The sequence below is a fragment of the Schistocerca gregaria genome, chromosome 5 (assembly GCF_023897955.1).
Source record: "Schistocerca gregaria isolate iqSchGreg1 chromosome 5, iqSchGreg1.2, whole genome shotgun sequence".
Lineage (NCBI taxonomy): Eukaryota > Metazoa > Arthropoda > Insecta > Orthoptera > Acrididae > Schistocerca > Schistocerca gregaria.
The window spans coordinates 549,500,184-549,520,527 of NC_064924.1; the positions used below are offsets into that span (position 1 = coordinate 549,500,184).

Genomic DNA, 20,344 nt, shown 5'->3' on the forward strand with positions numbered 1-20,344 from the left:
AAGATTCCACAGGAGACTATACGATCATTATATGCCAGCATTTCACGAAGAATCGCAGCTGTATTACGGGAAAATGGGGGTCCGACCCCTTATTAATAAACCGCTCCCAAGTAAGTGCAGGTGTTCACATTATTTTGCCTATCCCCTTTATGATTCGCTTAAGGCCAGCGAAGATAAAATACGAGAAATTATGGCTCGTACAGGGCATGTAAACTGTTGTTTTTCCCTCTCTCTATCAGCGAATGGAACCGTATAAAGTAAATGATTAATAACGGCACAGGCTACCTTTCGCCAGGCGAAGTATGTATGTAGATGTACATGTAGATATCAGACTTGGGCGCAGCAGGAAATCTAAGTCTGCTACAATTTTTTTTCTATTGTGCTTGGTTGCAATAACTTACATCCTTATACACTTTAGTCTCTGCGTAAATTTTAATAAATTTTTCATTATTTTACCTCATTCTTGAGTGCCATCTCACATGAGATCGGTGGAAGGAACATTAGTAGATAAATTATTTGGTATTTACGTATTTTTCTGATATTTTCCATACTCTGAAGGATCTCACGATGAATGTGCGGAGCTAACTGTTTCTCTGATCTAAGAATTACAGGAAACAGAAAATTACATTCGGAGCAGTACAACAAGGAATGTAATTACATTATGCATAACAATACGTAAATATATATTATATCGCGGATGGCAGGGCATTGTGTGTTTGTGTTTGGAAGGCACTGTAAGGGGCTGTTCTCGCTTTCTAAGTACATATCGTTAGTGCATGCATCCCTCAGTGCAGCATCGTTGTCCCAAAAGCTATCATGCGGTAGGATTTCCTGCCTTGCCCCACTCCCACAACAAACTGCCCGCCGAGAGGCTATATGAGTGCGCTGATGGTGCTTAGCCGAGTTCCCGGGCCAGCACGTGGCCGACGCCCGGTTCGGACCCCAGTCGTCGATATACTGACTGTATGTCTCGAGCTGACGGAGTAGAAAGCAACAGGAATGGGCGGGCTTTCACTCACGAGCGAAGACCGCGCTGCAAGAACTCCGACGTGCGGCGGACACCGTTCGTGATTGACGGTGTAGATCCACAGTAAATAAAAAGATGGCGCAGTGCCATTGATACACAAGCTCCGTGCCGGGAACCACGACAGACGTGGAAATGTTTTTTCCTCTCGTTCTCAATAATTCTCCACCCAAGTCACACGGAGAAGTGCTTTCTTCCAATTCCGCGGTCACTGGTAAGAGTCACGTAACTTCACGCCAATGTTTCAATTCATTGAAGTTTTCCAAACAACAAGTTAGTTCTCGTGTTCTCGACGAAGTACTCATGGACGCCTCGTGAACTTTCAGGCAATTTCATCTCCAGGATACATTCTCACTTCTTCAACTTTTTCCGACAATCATACCAACGAGGTTGCTGGGAACACTCTAAATTTTGATTATTTTAGTCCAAACTTTCCACGAGTTACCAAGATAGGAGAGGGCCGTCTCATACTTTCAAATTAGAATGTCCGTGGAACAGAACCACTGCAACGAATCGGTGATTCAGCAGATTGTGTGCAGTTCCACGAAATCCTTGGAAACGCTTGCTGTCACCTTTTAAAATTACTTGCGCAAGGTAGTCTGGTTACAAAAGCAATTCTAAATGTGGTTTAGCTGAAGAAACGAAAGATGTGGCATTATTCGCTATGGTGTCATTAAGCACATCTTATAGTCTCTCACCTCTTAACCTCCCCTCTCTTATCGACCTTAATGACAGTGAAAAATTAAACCGCGTGTACCTGATGGAAATTTGGGAAGAGCAATAGTCACCGAAGTTAATCTGTCGGTAAAGAGGGAGGAAAGGATTACATCTAAATGAAAGGAAAAGTGCAAATGAAACTGGTGGAAATTAATTTTGAAAAGGGTTAAAGTTAATAAAGAAAGTAAATGTGCGGCCTTAACGTTAACAATTAACTACCGGTAATTAGATATTTGAGATTTGGGGGAAATTACGGTCGCCAGTCCTATGGACAATTACTATAGTAACTGAAAAAGAAAGGTTATTGAACATATAATTAGTACTAGAAGCAATTCAACTGAAGGTTGACACGTGTAGTGTGAAAACTGAAAGTTTGTCAGAAGTAATAATTTCGCTACACTATGACTTAATTTAGCAAAAGAATTAATAAAACCGAAAAATTGAAAGTTAATTTAGTGACTGAAATTAAAGGTGTGCCTTGTTTTTGAAGCACATCGAAATTCAGTAAAATACGGTTAGTCTTGGGGTACCTCAACAATCATTTCAAAAGCTACTTGAATCTACGCAATTTAGAAATAAGAGATTTAACTTTGAACTTGAATTAAATGATTCTGAACAATTTACAATAGTGAAATTTAGTACGTACCAAGCTGAGCAACGACACTCAGGTTCATTCCGGAAAAGGAAGGGACCCTGCTTGGTAATGGAATTGGGACAATGAGCAACAAAGGTTCATGCTACGTTGCTGTAATCTTGTGATTTGAACAGTTTGAAAAGCTGAGGTCTGCCATACAGTTCTAAAACTTTACGTGCTTCCAGTCTTCCGTGTTGGTTGATTGAAGGTTTGAAGCCGTCGATCGAGGAGGTGCCGACAGCCACTGACTGTCGGCCGTCGCTGTTGCAGAAGCTGGATGTGGGCGCGCTTTCTTCTCGACACGGTCACCAGGCGAAACGGGCTCTTGATGTGCGCCAGCTAATGCTTCCCGTCCGCGACACCGTGTCAGAAAGTATCATAGCAAGTCGAGCGCAATTACTTGCTGCCCAACCCCGAGAGCGCGGCAACTCGCGGGAGCGTCACACAACACACCTGCTCCACCGCACTACCCCAGCCAGACTCCCTTTGCTCACCCCCCTCCCCCTCCAAAGAACCTAAACACTTTGGTTCTCCACACGACCTATCGATGTGTTCGTTCGATAGCATAGTTTTCCCTAGAGAAGACCCAGCGTAAAAATACAAATAGTATTTACAGAACAAACCAATTATACATAGACATAAATGCATAAATGTATATATATAAATAGTAAAACAATTACATTATATATAAAGGCACAGAAATGTTAATCTTCAGGTAACAAAATACGGAAAAAAAATTTGCAGTGCACTAAATGGAAATAAGAGGATATGCGTTTCCGGCGTTACAACCTTTCGTTCGCAACGATCGCTTTCGTCGCATTTCCTTTTCATAACGCAACCCTCTTTCCTCCAAGTCTCATGTGTGGTCGTAAATTTAACGAGGGTTGCCCAGAAAATAATGCACCGCATTTTTTTTCTGCCGAAAACAATGCTACGAATGCGAAAAGTTACATATGTACTATCTGAAGCCTCCTGAATGAACGCGCCATGTTTTCATCACTTGTAACAGATAGCGTAACTGCAGGACAGTTTCAAAACGGCATCTGTAGGTAATGTACATTACAAGAAACGTGCCGCCATTGAATTTCTCACTGCAGAGAAAGAAACTGTGGGGAATATTTACAAACGCTTGTGCGAAGTCTGTGGAGCATCTTTCGTCGACAGGAGTACAGTTAGGCGCTGAGCACCTAGGATGACGTCATCAGAAGGTGGTTCGACGGAGCTCCACGGTTTACAGCGGTCGGGGAGGCTGTCCACGGCTGTCACACGTGACCTAGCCCCCTCGGACTTCCACTTGTTTTGGCCATTACAGGAACCCATTCGTGGAAGACTTGAGGTGGTGATCCACATAGTGTAGCTCTGGCTACGCCACCAGGACAAGGACTGGTCGGCTGGTCCCGGCGGAGGCTCGAGTCCTCCCTCGGGCATGGGTGTGTGTGTTTGTCCTTAGGATAATTTAGGTCAAGTGGTGTGTAAGCTTAGGGACTGATGACCTTAGCAGTTAAGTCCCATAAGATTTCACACGCATTTGAACATATTTCTTTTTTTTCTTTTTTGGACAATGATTGGTACCGACAGGACACTCACACCTCCGTTTCGCCCGTGAGGAAGGCACTAGAACGAGACGGGGATAACGTAAAAAATAGAGTGTGTAGATATAACACCATTCTTTCGTGTTTGTAATTATTATGTTTAGCGAAGAATTGTTGAAAAAAAAATGTGGTGCATTACTTTCTGGGTAACCCTCGTATCATCATCTTCTCGTTCATCATCTTTTGCACGCTGTTCGTATTCTTTATTTCACAATGTTATTCGTCACACATGCTAAAATTTTCACTGCTGCCGTTTATGTATTGTTGTGACATTTACGAAACTTTGTTTTGCTATCATACACAGTTCAGCACACTGTCTTCTTGGTATTCCAGATCCATTTCCATTTATTCAGGTTTTTATTCACGCTATAACTTCTCTGAATCAGCTTTATTTGTTAGTTGAATTTTCTAGAAATATCCGCAGTGCATCATGGGTACTTTTATGTTCTACCATCAACTACACTTGGTGTCAACACAAATGTGGCAGGAGGAGAACCCGCTATCACCGAGAATAGTTGCTGTTTTTGAAGTGGCCTACTTGCAAGCAGCCACTGTGTAGCTTCATTACAGATCCAAATAGGTGTTGACAAACTACGGCACAAATACTGGCAACAGATTAGCCACAATTAACTAAAATTTATTAATGTAAGTTTCATAATACATAACTGAAATTTGATATGATATGTAGAAATGTTGTTAAAACGTCACTGAAGTAACTTCCAGAACTTGTCTAGCTCTGTATTCGCTGAAAAATGACTAACCTAACTTGTGCAAGCTTTCTGTAGAAATTTATCTATAAATTAGAATATTGAACATCCTTTTTTTCAAAAACTTTCTCTTCATATAACGTTTGCTTTAGGTATTGTATTCACCTGCTGAGCAATACTGACCGTTTGTTGGCTCTGTGTTGCACATGTGAATAGTGTCGCAAAACAAAACATTAAACTTAGTGAATTACTCAAGTTTAAAAAATAGATACAAATACAATTAAATTGCAAAGTCACTAACTGTGAAGTCAGTGAAAACTATTTAACTGAAACTTAAAGTACAATATGAAAGCTGTGTGACATGAGGTCCAATTTCTGACTTGAAACGTCTACAAACATAAAATACTGTTCTACTCAGACGAAAAATAAATTTTGAGATTACCCACACTACTCGCTGTACATTAATCTGCTTGTTTAGCACATCACAGTATAGTTCTGACTACGAACTGTTTGGTCAAACGAATGCAAAGTGAGATAGGGCCTGAAATTGAAAGTAACTACCTCGTGCTCAGCATGTCGTTTTGTGTCTGGTATGCTACGTTCTCTAAAACACATAGAAATCAACAGGTGCAGCAGCTAGTACAGCATAAGAAGGCCCTAACAATTTCTTATTTAAAAATAAAAAGAAAGAGATCAAATTAACGCTAATCATCAATGTGATTAGTTATTGAGAGAAAGATGTCCTTCAGTTAATAGTTCCGACAAACATTTCATTTTTGAACATGAATTGGTTATCTAGAAAATTGCTCCAAAAATCTTTTCCGTCAACAAAATCAATAACATATGTTTAAGAAACAACTTTTCATTCTCCATAATGAAGTATTCCAAATAATGTTTCCCCAAATCACAAATGTCAAATCTCCTCCTCTGAAAACTCAACTGCTCGCTCCTTTGCCCCAGATAAGAATGCTCTAACGCTGCGCAACTGACTGGCGAGAAAATGAAACAAAGATAACACAGAGTCAAGCATCTTATTGGTACTCATCCAGCGTGCTCATTCATGTTTGTCCCGGTAAAATACAGGTGAATTATTTACAATGGCAGAAAACACATGAAAACCTTACAATAGTAGAATTTCCAGCTCCTCTGAGCGGCGACTCTAGATAGGTCACGATGCTGTTTTGAGACACAGTTTTAATACCGTCGAACTAGTTGTTGATCCACTCTCCTACGTGAAACAATCTGTCCGCGTTCGGCGGATGGATGTCCAGGAATGTTCACTCCACCATATTCTTGGGGAGGGGGGGGGGGGGGGGAAGGGGGAGGGGCCTGACGTCTAAATAACGTGTGTTCCATAAAACTCGATATGAGCATGCAACTCGAGAGCAGACTGTCAACGAAGAAGTTTGGAGACGCTATAATGGATTTACATATTTCGTTGATTCAGTATGTAGGTGCAATGGCAGTATGCTACTTACAAACAATAGCGCAGTCAATATTTATACAAACACGTTACTCTTGGTACGATCTGTTACAATTAAATATCAACTGAAGTCACAGTGGCGATATTATCCTTCAGTGGAACATAAGATGAAAGATAAATTCCAAATTTTCATGCAACAGGGTAGTGTAGGAAGTGCTACAGAGTAGAAGGTAATAGCTAGGTTTGTGCTCTGTTCCATTCCATTTTTTTCACCTTCAGTTTTTTAACTGATTCTAGGACTTCATTATTAACTTAGTGAAAGAATGTTCTGCAATATTCGATGTTATTTACATATGATAGTGCTCTCCGTCATGTGTAAGTTTCTTGGAGTATGTGGCGTATGTCTGATTAAAAAAACGAAAGATTAAATTACTACAAATGAAACGACGAGCAATTACATTTCCGTTCTTCCTTGTCACAAGTATTTGAATGTTTTATTTCCGAGCCGGCCGGTGTGGCCGTGCGGTTCTAGGCGTTTCAGTCTGGAACCGCATGACCGCTACGGTCGCAGGTTCGAATTCTGCCTCGGGCATGGATGTGTGTGATGTCCTTAGGTTAGTTAGGTTTAAGTAGTTCTACGTTCTAGGGGACTGATGACCACAGATGTTAAGTCCCATAGTTCTTAGAGCCATTTTTTTTAATTGCCGAATATGTCGCGAAATGAGAGGATGTGGTTAGGCATAGACAAAGCAGGTATAATTTTGCTCGTCACAAATGATATCAAGAGTAGAAGTTTGATTCATCTAAGAAGGTAGTTTCACCCGAATCTCAATGCAACATGTGACCACAAAACTCTATAGCAGTCGACAACTTTGCAACTTTATTTGGACGTCACTTCACAGGTGGATGTCCACTAGAGAACTATTTGTGTGAGGGTGGTTGGAAGTGTAACAAAATCGGAGCTGTGTTCTCTCTTTATGGCGTCTGACCATATCTATGTTGACCAAAGGCGAATCTACAGAGATAACTATGTTGTGCCTCCCTGGAGGCTGGCCTTGCGCTCCGGTGCGTTCTCTGTGTATGGTTGTGTACCGTATATCTGGAGGACATGAGGTTCCATTATAGAGTAGTATATACAATGAGTGAGCGTTACGTCTAGTATTTAAACTATGAATAATACCAACAACAACATGACTGTATGTTTATTCAAGTGCAGAATGTAGGATAATTCAGCTGCTCCTACCAATGTCTTTTTATGAAACCCCACTTGACAGAACAAATTTGTTGGCCAGGTCACTCTGGAGATGTGAAGCACATTATCAAAACGTCGCAGAATAACTTGTAACGTATACGAAGTCATCCTAGATCTGTTGTACAAATTTTCTTTATGAAAGCTTCCTTTAGCACATTAATTCATCGAGTCGTATATTAACCATTTCAATGGATTTTATACTGGAAATTTGTTACTGTCTCACTTCCAATTTCGATATCTCCCGTTAACTTTGTTGTTTCCGGTGATGAAATACACTTTATAGGGCAACGTTTCCGAATCATTTACGTCAGATAAAATACTATAAACGAAATAAACTTATAGAAACATCCGAAACCTATATGACTACACCGCTAATTACACAAAGAAAGACTGGAAGCACTTGGATCAATATGGCAGAAGTAAGGTATATCTTGGTCCAAAGATACTTTGTAGCCCATGGCCTATCCTCATAATTTTTAGAGTATGATTCCAACTGCTAACAGTCACCCGAAGCTCAGAGTCAAAGCATATCTATTACGTGGTCTGCCTGGATACCGTTTCTAAGACAGACGTAGTGTGGGTTGCATACAACGACATCGGTACAGACAGCTGAATCAATATACCTATTATCAAAAATTCATCCTACAGTAGTGGCCGAAACTGAAACAATATCAACAAACTGGATTATTTTTCCTGAACAGGATGTCAGAAGGGAGTATCTTAAAAGTAAATTACAATATACGTTGTACCAGAAAGGTATTTGGCAACGTTTTCGAGGACGTACATAGCATATCAGACACCTGTGAAGAGTTACCTCGGTCTGTCAACATGCTGTATACTCTAACAGAGAACTACTGATACTGCGTCGGGGTAACCCAGACGATTCTGATTCTGTCTCACCACTGAAACCGACCTGCTATTTTCCATAGGACAGTGTACTTCGTTTGCTAAGCCACAGAATGGAACTGTACTAAAACCTTCTAGAGAGCCGACAAGTAAGTTCCACTATATCCATTATTCATAAAACCGTTAACGAACAGGACGGGCTGAACTTTACGTAATCACCGCTTGAGGAATCCATGCTGCTTCCTAAACGGGAGTTGTTCGTCCTCCAAAAACGTCCTCTTACGTGGAGTGCAGATACGCAGAGATGAGATCATCACAAGGTACGAAGTACTCGTGACTTTCAAGATTGAAAAGAAAACCTCTTAACGTGAGCAGTGAGAGGAAAATGAGTTTTCCTAATGACTTCCTGCTGAGAAACGTTCTGTTTTCGGGAGCAGTTCGGGCGGTCCGCTGGTTCTAGTGCTAAAAATGTCCAGAGGTTGCTCGTTAAACGTGGTGAGTCGACGGCCAATTGCTACATCTGGGGTTCAGCAGAAGGTAAACGACCGAAGCCGCCTAATTAACGCCATGTCGGCTGCCTCCGGAAATCCGCAAGCTGCCCACTGGGAAACGACGAACGGTGAAGGCAGGCAAACCCACATCAAGGGCGCTGTCGAGTATACCGAGAGGCTGCTGCCAGCTCGTTTCATCCAAAAACACAGATTTCATTCCGTTTTTCCGATTTCTCTTTCTGTCGCTTACCACCTCCCACGATAACAGTGTCTCCAATAGAATTCACAAAGCAAGCTGTCCATGCAATTCATGGAACGACAGGAGAGGACTTACGGAAATACGCAAATTAATTCTCATCGTGAATGTTTACTCTGAAGTACAATATATAGAAACGAATGTAGAAAGGTACGATATGGATACTGTGCGTAGTAAAGAAAAATAAAAGAAAATAAATTAGAAATTTCCAGTATTTCATCACTGTTCTGCTAACTTTTTATAGGTAGTATCATATAAGCCAAAATACATTTCCTCTCATAAAAAGATGTTAGTGTTATGACAGTAAACAGAGGAAGTCCTTGACAGAAGAGTATGGTTATAACATCAAATAGAACTCACTTAGAGCCAATAAACGAGATAAAAAGATTTCTCACAATGCCTTATTTATGTCTTAAAAAAAATCAGGAACTGTCTGCTAGTACACTCATCACGGGTATGTCAGAGTCTGACATGCTCATTATTTTGGAGAGCGCAACAAAATCACCTGAAAGAATAAAATACATTCCAACAAAATGTAAAAATTGAATGTGATCTACAGAATGATGCAGTTCATCATCCACCTGAAGACAGCAAAATACACTCCTGGAAATTGAAATAAGAACACCGTGAATTCATTGTCCCAGGAAGGGGAAACTTCATTGACACATTCCTGGGGTCAGATACATCACATGATCACACTGACAGAACCACAGGCACATAGACACAGGCAACAGAGCATGCACAATGTCGGCACCAGTAGAGTGTATATCCACCTTTCGCAACAATTCAGGCTGCTATTCTCCCATGGAGACGATCGTAGAGATGTAGTCCTGTGGAACGGCTTGCCATGCCATTTCCACCTCGCGCCTCAGTTGGACCAGCGTTTGTGCTGGACGTGCAGACCGCGTGAGACGACGCTTCATCCAGTTCCAAACATGCTCAATGGGGGACAGATCCGGAGATCTTGCTGGCCAGGGTACTTGACTTACACCTTCTAGAGCACGTTGGGTGGCACGGGATACATGCGGACGTGCATTGTGCTGTTGGAACAGCAAGTTCCCTTGCCGGTCTAGGAATGGTAGAACGATGGGTTCGATGACGGTTTGGATGTACCGTGCACTATTCAGTGTCCCCTCGACGATCACCAGAGGTGTACGGCCAGTGTAGGAGATCGCTCCCCACACCATGATGCCGGGTGTTGGCCCTGTGTGCCTCGGTCGTATGCAGTCCTGATTGTGGCGCTCCCCTGCACGGCGCCAAACACGCATACGACCATCACTGGCACCAAGGCAGAAGCTACTCTCATCGCTGAAGACGACACGTCTCCATTCGTCCCTCCATTCACGCCTGTCGCGACACCACTGGAGGCGGGCTGCACGATGTTGGGGCGTGAGCGGAAGACGGCCTAACGGTGTGCGGGACGGTAGCCCAGCTTCATGGAGACGGTTGCGAATGGTCCTCGCCGATACCCCAGGAGCAACAGTGTCCCTAATTTGCTGGGAAGTGGCGGTGCGGTCCCCTACGGCACTGCGTAGGATCCTACGGTCTTGGCATGCATCCGTGTGTCGCTGCGGTCTGGTCCCAGGTCAACGGGCACGTGCATCTTCCGCCGACCACTGGCGACAACATCGATGAACTGTGGAGACCTCACGCCCCACGTGTTGAGCAATTCGGCGGTACGTCCACCCGGCCTCCCGCATGCCCACTATACGCCCTCGCTCAAAGTCCGTCAACTGCACATACCGTTCACGTCCACGCTGTCGCGGTATGCTACCAGTGTTAAAGACTGCAATGGAGCTCCGTATGCCACGGCAAACTGGCTAACACTGACGGCGGCGGAGCACAAATGCTGCGCAGCTAGCTCCATTCGACGGCCAACACCGCGGTTCCTGGTGTGTCCGCTGTGCCGTGCGTGTGATCATTGATTGTACAGCCCTTTCGCAGTGTCCGGAGCAAGTATGGTAGGTCTGACACACCGGTGTCAATGTGTTCGTTTTTCCATTTCCAGGAGTGTATGTTGTGTTAAGCAGAACACACTGAGTACAGGCCCCGACATTACGCATTTGACACACACCGTGTTTCGAGGGACGAGGGATTCACTCCCTCGTTTTACATCACTAACAAGGGAAATACCGAAGCCGTAATGGCCAGTAGTGAATAAAAGTGATTTCAAATACAGAAATGTACTTGTTATACCAGCTCTCAGGTCATTTATTTGTAAAAGACTGCATTTCTCCACAATCGATGTTTGAAGATTAACGAATCGAAAGGCCGCTGAAGCTATGACACTACCGTCCGCTACTGCTATACCATAACCTTAAAGTTGGAAGCAGGTCGTGAAATAAAACTATCTTGTTAAAGCAATTATAGTATAAAGCAACAGAGCAGTGTTACCCTCTGAGAGGAATTTTGTTATGTTGACCGTGTTGTACCTAACGGAGATGGCTTATCGGAAATGAAAGTCAGAATTACGTAAATATTTGAACAGCAACAAATAAAATTTTGCCTGTCTGCACTGTTCAACGGATAAAGAAAATGATCGCCAGCCTAACTAGGTAAGAGAATGATTAACATTCTCGTTCAAGAAAATAGTTATTAGTAACTTTAATGGATAAACACAACCTATACTTGACCACACGCGAGTGCAGTGAACTCTGACACATACATGTGTTTACGGTAAGATTGAAACTAACAGTTATAGCATCACATAAAGTATTTGCAAGATTATAACAGATACCGAAACACACTATTACTTTCAGGGCTTACACAAACTGAATGGTCTTTATAACGTTATTATTACTATTCACTGCAGAATCATTAAATGGATATAGGTTAAGTTTCTTTCAGTTAAACACTTTACTATTTAAAATGAAAGTTAATGGGAATCCACTAACAGGTTGCTTCTCAGTATCATTTGAATAAAGAAATTATGGTTTTCATAATTAATGGTCTTTCCGTTACTTGTTACCGAGACAAACTGTGAATCCTGGTATACTATTCATATACACTTCTAATACACAAGAGAAACAAACACTTAGCAAACATGAGTATATAACGTTTCACACTGCAGTTTTCCACTTTTACTACATTGAGAGACAAAATTAACATATATGTAAGATACTGACTCACCTTCTGCGATTTACAACAGGCAGTAATGTGATCATTTACTAAGCAAAACTTTATAAGCTTCAGTCTTACGAACTCTTAATTTGAAGTTGGCAACAACACATTAATAAGCAGTTTTATTAGGAAAATTATTTTCAGCAAGCATCATTAAGTTCAACTCACTCTCTTGCCACATTAACTTTAACTTTCCTTTTACTATGTTCAAGAAGCATTAATTAGCAAAAACACTGGTTTTTAATGTTGTTTCAGTAGGTACACTCGGAAATCACTAGTTCAAACGGAGAAGAACCTGAGGTGTTATGATAAGGAGAAAAATTAAGGTAGGTACATAAATTCAGTTATAAATTACCTTATTTTTGAGTACACTAACACATCCATTAAGCTGATCCTTCACTGTACATTATTATAGTACTCCTTTACAGTGATTGCGCAATGTGGTGGCCATTGCATGTCGGTAGGTGGAATTGCAGGTAGAATTGCTGGACTCTGTCATTTCTTGGTGGCGATGATAGATACAAATTCCATAATAGTTCCAGCTATTTATCCATCCATCCGAGGCATTGGAAAGTAGCAGAAAAAACCTCTCCCAGAACCAGCACAATATGCATGTTTTACATGGCAGTGCACAGTTTGGTAGTTCGTCCCTGACTCGTAGCTCGTCCCCGACTGACTCTCAGTTCCACCTTTTCTACATGGGCCAACCACAATTTGCGCGCGCTACACTGTTCCGTTCCCGAGGGGAATCACAACAACTTCTACATACAGAATAACTAAGAACCCTAAGTGAGGATCAGCAGTTTACTTAACAGTAACCAAATACATTAAATAAAACAGATCATTTGCACATATTGACATTTCTACAAAAAATTATTCACACCGAAATTACAATTATATACAGTAAGATTTGTTCCCTCCAAATGGGACAAAGATTTTAAATGACAGATACACTACATTGCATAGAATCATATCATGACATCGAAGTTCTTACAAAGAAAGAAGTATACAATTTTATGTTATCGATTCAAACAAACACATTTACAGAAGCTCAATGATGTAACATTAAATGAAACAAAAGCAAAATAAATCAGTACAGCATTAGAGCTATGGTGTTACAAAGCTTAAGTCAGTGAGGAAACCATACAGATAATTAGACCGACAGATTCAAAGGTCATAAATGAGGCATCATTTGGCAACAAGCTAAACGTAGGCTTGAAATCATAATATATTAACAAGTGCAGTACTTGCAGAACCATATTTCCCAAAACAGAAGTTGCTGTTTTGTTGTGCGTTCTTGCCTTGCTGATCGTCACCCAAACGTAATCATGCATTTTTAATTAAGCGATTAATTCACAGTGAATCGAACAGCTCTTGTCAAAGAGTTATTTTATAATTTCATTGTGAACATTGATACTGCACTGTTGTAGAACGGATTCACCGAAAGCGATAGAGCATGACCACAAATAGCCTTGTCAATTGACATACTTTTTCTTTTTTTTTAAGTTAGGAATACAAGTGATATGTAAATGAATTTCATTGACATTTTTCTTATGACACAGCTGCATTCCATTTTAAAATCATGAGAAATGACAGTAAATTTCTTGTCGAGAGAATATGATTACTCACATTGCATTGGAGTCAGGACAAAAGGAGACGGAACTCACCTGCAACAGAAAAGAAAGAACATCAGACACGTTTACGCTGTTTCACACGTTTTCTAATTTGTGTGCGATAAACGTCTGACTTCAGTGTGACAAATTAAATTGTTTCTGTAACTCCAAACAGTGGGAGATGTCAGAGTATTTTTATTTTATCTTCTAGACAGAGTTGTGGAATTTCCTTGTTTATCTTCGATGTCAACACTATTCAATCAGAAAAGATTCTTCGAATGAAAACGGTTGTTATGATTAACTTTAATCACCTTCGCCGTGAATAAATATCAGCTGCAGAACGGGAACGAGAAATGAACAATGTAGTTGGAGATGTACTTGGTAAATAATGGTAAGTATCGGGATTTGATCCCAGCCACGTGACTCTTACTGCTGGCAATTCTTCACACCTGGGGTCTTTCCACGGTTCATTTTCTAAGTTAAACTCGTGTACATGGGTTGTTCGTAGATCGCAGACTGGAAGAGGAGCATCCAACACGCAGGATGGCCAAGCCTAAGGAAACCATAGCTTGCTGCATGTAATCACATATCAGCTCATTGGGAAATGGATGAATGAGTAACGTAGGAAAAAACACCTCTCTAAACCCAAGGATGGGAGGGGAACGAGTAGAAAGTGTACACTTTGGTAAGGGGAAACGAAATATCGCAAACCTCTGGAAGTCTGGGATAAGCATATTACGACCTGAAATGGGGGCCATCACTTGTAGTCATCTGGAAGGCATAGAGCTCGCCCAATCTACGAGGGTCGGTCAAAAAGTAATGCCTCACACTTTTTTTCTACTTAAAAAAATTAAGTTAAGTGAAAAATTTGAATTTGGCGCCATTCCTCAAACCTTCTGCAATCCACTGCAGTAGTAACTTTCTGTGTCAACAGGTGGCAGCACAGCAGAAGTTTGTAAGATGGCCGACATCGATGTTCGTTTGAGACAGCGTTGTGTGATTGAATTCTTGAATGCAGAAGGCGAAACGCCCATACGCATTCATGAAAGACTGAAGAAGGTGTATGGTGTTGTGACAGTGGATGTCAGCACTGTTAGACGATGGGTTCGTCGTTGTAAGGAAGCTGAAGGGCAAACACCGTTGACTGACGAAAAGCGGAGCGGCAGGCCGGTGGGTGCAGTGACTCCACACAACATTCAGCAAGTTGATGACATCATTCGTGGTGACCGTCGGGTGACTGCAGATGAAGTGTGTCGCATTATTTCTCTTAGTAAAGGCAGTGTGATCACGATTATTAAACAATTGGGGTACTCAAAAGTTTGTGCACGGTGGGTTCCAAGAATGTTAACCGATCAGAATAAAGAGGCAAGGAAAACAATAGCCTCCCAACACTTGCAGCGCTTCCGTTTGGAGGGAGATGAGTTTCTGAAAAAAATTGTGACCGGGGACGCAACATGGGTGCATTTTTTTGAACCCGAACCAAAGAGGCAGTCAATGGAGTGGCGTCACACAAGCTCGCCGAGGAAGAAAAAATTCAAAACTGTGCAATCGGCAGGGAAAGTTATGGCAACAGTTTTCTGGGATACAGAGGGTGTGATTCTGGTTGATTTTTTGGAGCAGGGATGCACAATAAATTCTGTTCAATACGTCACAACCCTCAAAAAACTTAAAGCACGTCTTCAGCGAGTTCGCCCAACAAAATCAATGGCAGATGTTCTTCTTTTGCATGACAATGCAAGACCACACACCAGTCGTCACACCTCTGACGAGATTGTCAAAATTGGATGGGAAGTTTTGCCTCATCCCCCATACAGCCCTGACCTGGCACCATCAGACTTCCATCTGTTCGGGCCACTAAAAGAAGCTCATCGTGGGATTCATTTTGAAGATGAGGAGGCCGTCAAAACATCCGTGCGTCAATGGCTTAGGAAGCAGAGCTGTGATTTTTACCGTGCTGGGATACATGCCCTTGTTCAAAGATGGACCAAAACTGTGGATATGGGCGGAGATTACATTGAAAAATGACAAAATGATCCTCAATGTTGTGGTTTTCAACCTATGTAATTGCATTTAAATTTCCTGACAATTAAACGTAGAAAAAAAATAGGAGGCATTACTTTTTGACTGACCCTCGTACATTTTCCTCGAGGAGACGGTACTTTGTTCATCTGTAAGTATCATTCTCATGAACTGAACTAACCAGTGAATTATGGTTCGACATTTCGGAATTATTTAACACATTGGCCATCGGACACACAATACGCTGACATTAGATATGGGTGAAGTCTTATCACAAAAGAGAGAAAGTAAATATGTTGTTGTTGTCTTCAGTCCTGAGACTGGTTTGATACAGCTCTCCATGCCACTCTATCCTGTGCAAGCTTCTTCATCTCCCAGTACTTACTACAACGTACATCCTTCTGAGTCTGCTTAGTGTATTCATCTCTTGGTCTCCCTCTACGACTTTTACCCTCCACGCTGCCCTCCATTGCTAAATTTGTGATCTCTTGATGCCAAAGAACATGTCCTATCAACCGGTCCCTCCTCCTTGTCAGATTGTGCCACAAACTCCTCTTCTCCCCAGTTCTATTCAGTACCTCCCCATTAGTTATGTGATCTACCCATCTAATCTTCAGCATTTTTCTGTAGCACCACATTTCGAAAGCTTCTATTCTCTTCTTGTCCATACTATTTATCGTCCATGTTTCACTTCCATACATGGCCACACTCCATACAAATACTTTCAGAAACGACTTCCTGACACTTAAATCTATACTCGATGTTAACAACTTTCTCTTCTTCAGAAACGCTTTCCTTGCCATTGCCAGCCCACATTTTATATCCTCTCTACTTCAACCATCATTAGTTATTTTGCTCCCCAAATAGCAAAACTCCTTTACTACTTTAAGTGTCTCATTTCTTAATGTAATTCCCTCAGCATCAACTGAGTTCATTCGACTACATTCCATTATACTTGTTTTGTTTTTGTTGATGTTTATCTTATAACCTCCTTCCAAAACACTGTCCATTCCGTTCAACTGCTTTTCCAAGTCCTTTGCTGTCTCTGACAGAATTACAATGTCATCGGTGAACCTCAAAGTTTTTATTTCTTCTCCATGGATTTTAATACGTGCTCCAAATTGTTCTTTTGTTTCCATTACTGCTTGCTCAATATACAGATTGAATAACATTGGGGACAGGCTACAACCCTGTCTCAGTCCCTTCCCAACCGCTGCTTCGCTTTCATGTCCCTCGACACGTAAAACTGCCATCTGGTTTCCGTACAACTTGTAAATAGCCTTTCGCTCCCTGTATTTTACCCCTGCCACCTTTACAATTTGAAAGACAGTATTCCAGTCAACACTGTCAAAAGCTTTCTCTAAGTCTACAAATGCTAGAAACGTAGGTTTGCCTTTCCTTAATCTATCTTCTAAGATAAGTCGTAGGGCCAGTATTGCCTCATGTGTTCCAACATTTCTGCGGAATCCAAACTGATCTTCGCCGAATTCGACTTCCACCAGTTTTTTCATTCGACTGTAAAGAATTCGCGTTAGTATTTTGCTGCTGTGACTTATTAAACTGATAGTTCGGTAATTTTCACATCTGTAAACACCTGCTTTCTTTGGGGCTGGAATTATTATATTCTTCTTGAAGACTGAGGGTATTTCGCCTGTCTCATACATCTTGCGCACCAGATGGTAGAGTTTCGTCAGTACTGGCTCTTCAAAGGCCGTCAGTAGTTCCAATGGAATGTTGTCTACTACCGGGGCCTTGTTTCGACTCAGGTCTTTTAGTGCTCTGTCAAACTCTTCACGCAGTATCGTATCTCCCATTTCATCTTCGTCTACATCCTCTTCCATTTCCATAATATTGTCCTCAAGTCCATCGCCCTTGTATAGACCATCTCAGCTCTTGATATTCACACAATTGGCTCTCTCTTCTCCAAAGGTCTCTTTAATTTTCCTGTAGGCAGTATCTATCTTACCCCTAGTGAGATAAGCGTCTACATCCTTACATTTGTCCTCTAGCCATCCATGCTTAGCCATTTTGCACTTCCTGTCGATCTTATTTTTGAGACGTTTGTATTCCGTTTTGCTTCCTTCATTTACTGTGTTTTTATATTTTCTCCTTTCATCAATTAAATTCAATATTTCTTCTGTTACCCAAGGATTTCTACTAGCCCATGTCTTTTTACCTACTTGGCCTCTGCTGCCTTCTCTACTTCATCTCTCTGAGCTACCCATTCTTCTTCTACTGTATTTCTTTTCCCCATTCCTGTCAACTGTTCCCTTATGCTCTCCCTGAAACTCTTTACAACCACTGGTTCTTTCAGTTTATCCAGGTCCCATCTCCTTAAATTCCCACCTTTTTGCAGTTTCTTCAGTTTTAATCACTAGATTGTGGTCAGAGTCCACATCTGCCCCTGGAAATGTCTTCCAATTTAAAACCTGGTTCCTAAATCTCTGTCTTACCATTATATAATCTATCTGATACCTTCTAGTATCTACAGGATTCTTCCATGTGTACAACCTTCTTTCATGATTCTTGAACCAAGTGTTAGCTATGATTAAGTTATGCTCTGTGCAAAATTCTACCAGACGGCTTCCTCTTTCATTTCTCTCCCCCAATCCATTTTCACCCACTATGTTTCCTTCTCTCTCCTTTCCTAACCTCGAATTCCAGTCACCCATGACTTTTAAATTTTCATCTCCTTTCACTACCTGAATAATTTCTTTTATCTCGTCATACATTTCATCAATTTCTTTATCATCTGCAAAGCTATTTGCCATGGGCTTCGTGTCTATCTTGGCCACAATAATGTGTTCACTTTGCTGTTTGTAGTAGCTTACCCGCACGCCTATTTTTTATCCATTATCAAACCTACTCCTGCATTACCCCTATTTGATTTTGTATTTATAACCCTGTAGTCACCTGACCAGAAGTCTTGTTCCTCCTGCCACCGAACTTCACTAATTCCCACTATATCTAACTTTAACCTATCCATTTCCCTTTTTAAATTTTCTAACCTACCTGTCCGATTAATGGATCTGAAATTCCATGCTCCGATCCGTAGAACTCCAGTTTTCTTTCTCCTGATAACGACGTCCTATTGAGTAGTCCCCGCCCAGAGATCCGAATGGGGGACTATTTTACCTCCGGAATATTTTACGCAAGAAGACGACATCATCATTTAACCATACAGTAAAGCTGCATGCCGTCGAGAAAAATTACGGCTGTAGTTTCCCCTTGCTTTCAGCCGTTCGCAGTACCAGTACAACAAGGCCGTTATAGTTAGTGTTACAAGACCAGATCAGTCAATCATCCAGACTGTTGCCCCTGCAACTACTGAAAAGGCTGTTGCCCCTCTTCAGGAACCACACGTTTGTCTGGCCTCTCAACAGATACCCCTCCGTTGTGGTTGTACCTACGGTACGGCTATCTGTATCGCTGAGGCACGCAAGCCTTCCCACCAACGGCAAAGTCCATGGTTCATGGGGGCAGGAGAGTAAATATAGTGTATTTAATAACTCGTTTTGTTCAGGGAAGTCTTTTAGCCTGTGCTAGTATGGTCACTACACTTAATCACGTCTGTCGATATTGCTTTCCTGTTATTCAGGGATATCGTCATATATTTCACCCACCCATCATGTGTCACAGGCGTAAGTAAGGTTTAATGATGGTGTCAACTGTAATTTCCTGCAGGACTGTGTACGTGGCATGACGGTATGATCCAGCCACTTGAGCACTACACGCAAAACATAAAAGTCTGGTTTCAAGCCCCATTCCGTAGCTTAACTTAGTGGCTCATTTCGGCACAGGCTTTGCAGCAAAATAGTTGGTTTCAGGAGCGTCAAGCACCGAGTTCCAAATTGCCCTTCACAAGTCGATGTTTCTAGTTCCGCAAGGTTATCAAGAGAAAACCCTGCAGATTGCAGAAGACAATGAAGTTTTTGAATTGGCCCGTGAGACGTGACAATTTCCTTTTGATCCTCTTATTCTATGAGAAGGAAGGTAGTTATCACTTTCTACTTGAAATCCATTCTGTGAATTTTTGTACGGTATTGATTGTACATTTGTCTGGTTTACCTCCCTGTGTGATATGCGGACTCCAGCGCGTTGCAATAGCCATAGCTCTAGCCTAAAGTTATTTTGGGAATATTAGCAAGTGAGAATATACGAAAAATTTAAATTCCTTGAAAGAGTACTCAAGAAGTGTACTGATCCCGTAATGGAGGTAGCTTACAAACGGTTCATTGTAGCCCATAGTTATTTTGGGAATAGTAGCAAGAAAGAATATTAGCAAAATTTTTGTTCCTTGGAAGAGTACTCAGGAAGTGTACTACTCCCATCATGGAGGTAGCTTACAAACTGTTCATTCGATCGATCGTTGAGTATTGTTCGCCGGCCGCGGTGGTCTCGCGGTTCTAGGCGAGCAGTCCGGAACCATGCGACTGCTACGGTCGCAGGTTCGAATCCTGCCTCGGGCATGGATGTGTGTGATGTCCTTAGGTTAGTTAAGTTTAAGTAGTTCTAAGTTCTAGGGGACTGATGACCACAGCAGTTGAGTCCCAGAGCCATTTTTGAGTATTGATCCTCGTTTAGGATCCTTATCAAGGAGGATCGATAAAGGAAGTACAGAATATCCTAAGATAAGAAGAGTAATTCGTC

At 41.7% G+C, this 20,344-nt stretch overlaps 1 protein-coding gene across 1 annotated transcript in view; it reads right to left on the minus strand.

Moving 5' to 3' along the window:
• LOC126272309 (uncharacterized) overlaps window positions 1-20,344 on the minus strand; it is a 1,180,107-nt gene that overhangs the window by 941,631 nt on the left and 218,132 nt on the right. The gene's annotated exons all lie outside the window — the stretch shown is intronic.